Source organism: Camellia sinensis, chromosome 8 (assembly GCF_055761805.1).
Source record: "Camellia sinensis isolate YWXY chromosome 8, ASM5576180v1, whole genome shotgun sequence".
Taxonomy (NCBI): Eukaryota; Viridiplantae; Streptophyta; class Magnoliopsida; order Ericales; family Theaceae; genus Camellia; species Camellia sinensis.
In genome coordinates this window covers 75,367,636-75,373,635 of record NC_138968.1, presented here as the reverse complement: position 1 = coordinate 75,373,635, position 6,000 = coordinate 75,367,636, and the positions used below count along the sequence as shown (strand labels likewise).

The window sequence follows — 6,000 nt, the reverse complement described above, 5'->3', positions numbered from 1 at the left end:
CCACAAATTTTATAAAAAAATACTAAAATATTAAAGGAGAATTCTACCTACACACTCCTTGTCATATGCGCATCTAATTATGTTATTTTATTCAATAGTTATGAACAATTTTGTTCAATACTTATGATATTATTTTATTTATGTCGCATGTAGTATTTTATTATAATTTTTTTTAATTATGATTTAAAAATATGAGATTATGATATATATATATATATATATATATTCATTATATGATGTATATGGTTGTACATAATTTTTCCAAATATTAAATACAAAATTGCACCTATAAATAACGGTCTTCTCTAGGTCGTCGTCTTCGTCAACTGGATGAGAGAGGAGAGCGAACCATGGAAGCTCTGCATAGGCTTCGAGTAGCCCTAGTGTTCTCAGTCGTGGCTCACTTCTCTCTCCTCGCCAAATCTTCTTCTTTCTCCTCGCAGGAGTTTCAGATCGTCAATGTCGAAAGCAGAGTAAGCTCTCTGAATTCATCAAATTTGTGTCTCCTCTATCTATATACATACATATATATATATATATATATATCATCAGAACGAGTCCCTGTAGCAAATTGAGCCACAGATCTTACACTTGAGGCTTTGGTCTTTTAGATAGTATAATGGAATTTGGCTTTGTTTCTGAAATAAAACCTCCTAGGTTCGTTTGGCCGCCAAGAAAATGGAGGGAAAAAAAAAGTAATTTCTCATTTTCCTCAGTTTCTAGTAAATATAGGATAAAATAAATCAAAGTGTAAAAAGTTGTTTCAGTGGTTACAGAGCTTGAACTCAGGTTTGAATGGTTACAGAGCTCGAATATTAAATTTTGAATATTTCGATTTTTTTCAGAAAGATAGATATGGAGTTTTTTTTTTTTCAAAAGGTGTGCACATTTATAATAAAAAACAATGTGCTGTGACCTCTTGTTAACCAGAATTGCCCCCAACTGTGAATTCTCCCAAATTTCAACAAAAAATGGAAATTTTTCTTGTAATTCTATAGAAGGATGAGCTTTTTTGGGGGGTATGATTTTCACAAATTCATAGATGATGATGATTATGATTATGATGATGATGACGATGATTATTATTATTATTATTATTATTCATGCAAGTTTGAGGTTCATTACTTGCAAAATCATTTCATGATAAATTTATTTGGAAAACTTAATTCGTATTCTTCTTTATTAAAAACATATATAGATCTAAGTTACTGGAGCAAGGGAATGGGAAAATTGCTAGCTTCTTTTATAGTGTCAACTTCGTATCCATTTTTCTTAGTTTTTAGCCCACAAGAATAGATGCAGCGAAATGGCTATGGATTGAATCTTATTGATAATATGGCTGTCAGTTGAGACAGTGGCAGACGAGTTGACCATAAAAGTGGGTACATATATTTTTTCTACTTTCTATTTATTCCACTTAAGTTTCTCTACGTTGGACATTTCCCTGGAATGAAACATCATCTAAATACTAACACAGGAACTGTTGCTTTTAGGTGGTGTTGTCAGAGGGATTAAAAAAGGGGAATTAACACTTCACTCTATATTTGTAAATAATAAAAAAGGCAAATCAATCTAGGGGTGGGTGGCCTTGTGGTAAGAATATGAGAATTTAGTCCTCAGATCATGAGTTCAAATCCCTCCTGGGCTAATCTCATGGGCGTAGCACAGTTGGTTAGGAGGTTGGATTTCAAGTTGTCTAACCAGCACTTGACGTGGATTCAATGCTCCCCCGCTGTGCGAGTCTTGACTTAAGCGGAGCTTGTCTTGGGAGGTCAGGGCAAGTTCCCAGGTTATACGTGGATTCAATGCTCCCCCGCTGTGCGAGTCTTGACTTAAGCGGAGTTTGTCTTGGGAGGTCAGGGCAAGTTCCCAGGTTATAGTCTCCTCGCTCGGAACAGCTAACAGGAAACTTTAGTGATCTCTACAAAGGGGCGCTACCTTGGACCTGCGGGAGAGTAGGGAGAATTTTCCTATAACTAAAAAAAAAAAAAAAAAAAAAAAAAAGGAATTAACACATCACTCTACATATGTAAATAATAAATACATAATAAATTAATTAATTAAAAAAGGGGAATTAATACTTCACTCTATCTGTTCAAAAATTGTTTGTTCAATATTTTTATTTGTACAAAGTTTCTATCCAAATTTTATCTGTATAAATTTTTCATATCTGTCCAATTCACTAAGTTTATTTTTCATAAATGGTGAATATCACCAAGCTTATTGAACATATTTGTGTTAAATAACTATTTGTTGAACTTATTTGTGTGAAATTCTTATCAGAGAAAGATAAATTGAATAGATCGATCATTCATTGAACAGTTTGGGTATGAACAGATCAATTCAAAAACCATTGAAAGCATATATAACCACAAAACACAAAACACAACACATCTAAATCTAACCACAAAACACATATAAATCTAACCACAAAGCATATCTACACTACAAGCATATATAACCACAAAACACACATCTAAATCTAAAGCATATATAACCACAACAATCACATTCTTGAGAATCAATGGTTGATCCATGTGGATACTCCTCCACAGAAGAGGACCACTTCTAACAATTGAATGCAAAGATTTGCAAACCCGTTCCATAGAAGAGGATCACTTCTAATAGTTGAATTCAAAGATTTCCAAACCCGTTCCACAGGAAAAAAAAAGGATCTCGAACACCAAGAAAACTAAGGGCAAATGGCAAATCCACATGAAGAGCTCCACTATCTTCATCAGCACAGCTTTTAGCAACCTCCGGAGATTGCCAACCAATAGAACTAGTCGATTCATTTCCAAAGCAAATTGCCACCGCTGGCTACCTACAAAGCCAAGTACAGGTGCAGTTTTGGTGGAGAGAGAGAGAGAGGATGAAAGATAAAGAGAGAGATTAGCCGGTAAAGAAAGAGAGGGGGGAGAGAGAGGAGAGAGAGAGAGAGAGAGAGAGCGACAGTGATGGCCGTAACATGGTAGTGGTCTAGATCTAGGGATCTAGGGTTAGGGTAAGCAGGGACGAAACCCTTGGGGTCACCGGTGATGAATCTCTTATTCCCTCATTCGAACATCTCTATCTCCGGCAGAGGTGCCGGAGTGAACGTATAGATCTGAGAAGATGAGTGATCAAGGTAAAAAGAGAAGATAAGAAAATGAGAAGACGAATTATCTAAGGCAGATCTAAGGAAGATCGGTACTTTCCGCCTTTTCATCTTCACCGGCGGCGACGCCTTGTGCTGGCAAGAGATCAATGATGAAACCCTAACACCTTGTTTCGTGAATATCTCCAATGAATCATCGAGAGGTGTATTTGTGATTATGAGAAGCGGTGGCTAGGATGGCACTGTCGGAAGCCGCCATTGGTGGGAGGTGCCAGATGGGTTTTTGGCAGTGGTGATGGAAGAGAAGGAAGATGAGAGAGAGAGAGAGAGAGAGAGAGAGAGAGATGCATAAATGAGGAGAGTTGTATACATATATATAATGGGGGTAGTTTCATCATTTTGCACAACCAAGTCCTTATGGGCATAATTGTTTACTGCCTAGAATTTTGGACTAAAAGAATTCAAATTTGGATTTATAGACCGAATGCCCTAATCAAAATCATATATTTTTTTCATGAGTTAGTAATTATTTTGCGAGAAAATCTACTGATCTGTAAATTCCCCATAAAAAAAAAAAAAAAAAAACCTTTTGATGTGGTTTCTTTTCTAGTGCAACAACACCTGTAAGTAATTTTTTTTATATATAGTATACTATTTTAATTAGACATTTGAAATAAATTTTACCATATGTTAGGAAATCGACTCTTCCTAATCAGAATCAGTGAGATACAAAATCGAAAGCAAAAAAATTAAAATGAATCGAAACAATCATACACACAAGAAACACAAAAATTTACGCAATTCATCCCATAATAAGGCTACATCCACGGTGGCTGTGGTTTTCACTATGATCATAAAACAATTACAACTCTCTACAATAAAATAAATGTCCCCCCTTATCTATTTATAAGCATAGAAATTAAGGTAATGCAGAAGCAACAAAAAATTATCAAAATATCCAAAAAATTTGAGCCTTCTCCCAACCCCCCATCACTTGAGGGAGAAACCCCAAACCCCCCATTGGATCTATGGCCCAGTGTACAATACTTATTAGGGTCCACAAACCCAACAATGTGTGCATATGATGGAGTGCATTACTCACATCACAAACCACCTGATTCATCTGATTTTTTTATATTGCTTATTCTTTGTTGAAAGGATTTATTAGAGAAATAATATGTGTATCTTACAATGTTAACTATAATTTCCTCTCATATGGATCTCTACAGACCAATTATTCATACCTTGACATCGTTGTTAAAGAAAAATGTAGTTCCTGAAAACAAGTCTTCCTTTCCAGGTGATTTGCCAACCTCTTGTGTTGATTGTCACATTTGCATTGCCTTAGTTCTTTTCAGACTTGAGTTTTAACATGGTTAAGCGTAATTTCAAATGATTTTAGGGTTTGGTGCACGTATGTTGAGAATTATTTCAGTAATTTTTTAAGACAAATGAATCATACATACAAGACACAACAAAGGCTCATATGTCATTTGTACAACATTTTGCTAACTTGAGTATTTGACAAATGTTCATAGAGACATTAGTGAACAAATAAGATATCCAATATGTAGTAAATGCATGTTTGTACAAAACATGTTTAAACAAGCATATGTTATGTTAAAACTTTTGCATCTGTAAGTAGCATGTTATTTATTGTTATTTCTAATATGTACTGAAGCTTTTATTTTCATTTTATGAGTAAGCAAACTTTTTAATCGCCCACAAGTAGCATACCTTGTCAAAACAAAAGATATACATTGATTTAGCCTGTTACAATATCTAAGAGAGAGAGAAAGAGAATATTATATGATGTGTATATTCAATATTATGTTGAATAATAATGTAACAATATATACAAGACTCCTTTATATAGGAGAAAAGAAACTTAAGTATGGCAATCCTAAGTATGGTAATGAATATAATATGGTATATATGATAAACAGAATATATAGTTACTATATTTAACACCCCCCTCAAATTCAAATAGGGATACCAACTTGAGTTTGGAGAGAGAAACTAATACATGAAATAAAACTAAAAATAAAATAAAACATGGACAGATCCGAGGCAAATAAATTGCAAAGTCTAAATGAGAGCACAGGGGCGTTTGAGATAGATCAGAGGCCGGAGCTAATGTCGAGAGACAATTTATGGTTGTGTCAAACCATTGTAGGAACATGGCCGAAGCTAATAGTGCTAATGTCAGGAGAAAGTTTATGGTTGTGTCGGACTGTTGTAGAAGAAAAATGGGTGTTGAACCAATAAACGTGGCACACACATAACTTATGACATGGTGTTGAACGGTGATGGCAATAAATGAAGAAGTGTGCTAGGAGGCGGCTTGGAAAGGAACCATGTGCACTAGGAGGTGGCTTCAAAAGAAACAAAATGTGCCAAGGGGGGGCTTAGGTAGTACGCCAAGGGGGCAGCTTAGGTAGTGCGCCAAGGAGAAGACTTAGGGTGGTGCACCAAGGAGGTGACTTAGGTAGCGAGCCAAGGGGGTGATTTAGGTGATTTGCATAGTGTACAACCATGCTCACCATGATATAGGTATAATACCCCCCTTCCTCAAACTCAAATAGGTTTGAAAATAGAAACCTATTTGAGGTTGAAGTAGAGGGAAAGACAGAGTGGAGCATAAGCATAAAAAAAAAACAAAAAAAAATTTGTGAGTAAAACAAATGGATTGTGAGTAAAAAAAATGATAGAAATATTTGGGGTAGGAATAAACCAGCGAACAGAGAAAGATATCATTACAAAGCAATACAGAAAGAAAAATATGACAGCGAAATGGGTTGAGGTTCGGCGAGTGGTTGAGGCAAGGTTGTCGCTCGCTAGTAAGGCGAAGAAAACCAAGAGCTTAACCTATAGCTCTAATATCATGTTACAATATCTAAGAG

The 6,000-nt window shown here is 35.5% G+C and overlaps 1 long non-coding RNA gene across 1 annotated transcript in view; it reads left to right on the top strand.

Annotated features, from left to right (window-relative positions):
• Nucleotides 1–321: 321 nt before the first annotated feature.
• The window catches only part of LOC145796989 (uncharacterized), a 40,155-nt gene continuing 34,476 nt past the window's right edge, over nt 322–6,000 (top strand). Inside the window, exons 1-2 of the long non-coding RNA XR_014337855.1 lie at nt 322–473; nt 4,327–4,397. This is a non-coding gene — a long non-coding RNA (uncharacterized LOC145796989). The remainder of the gene's footprint in view (nt 474–4,326; nt 4,398–6,000) is intronic.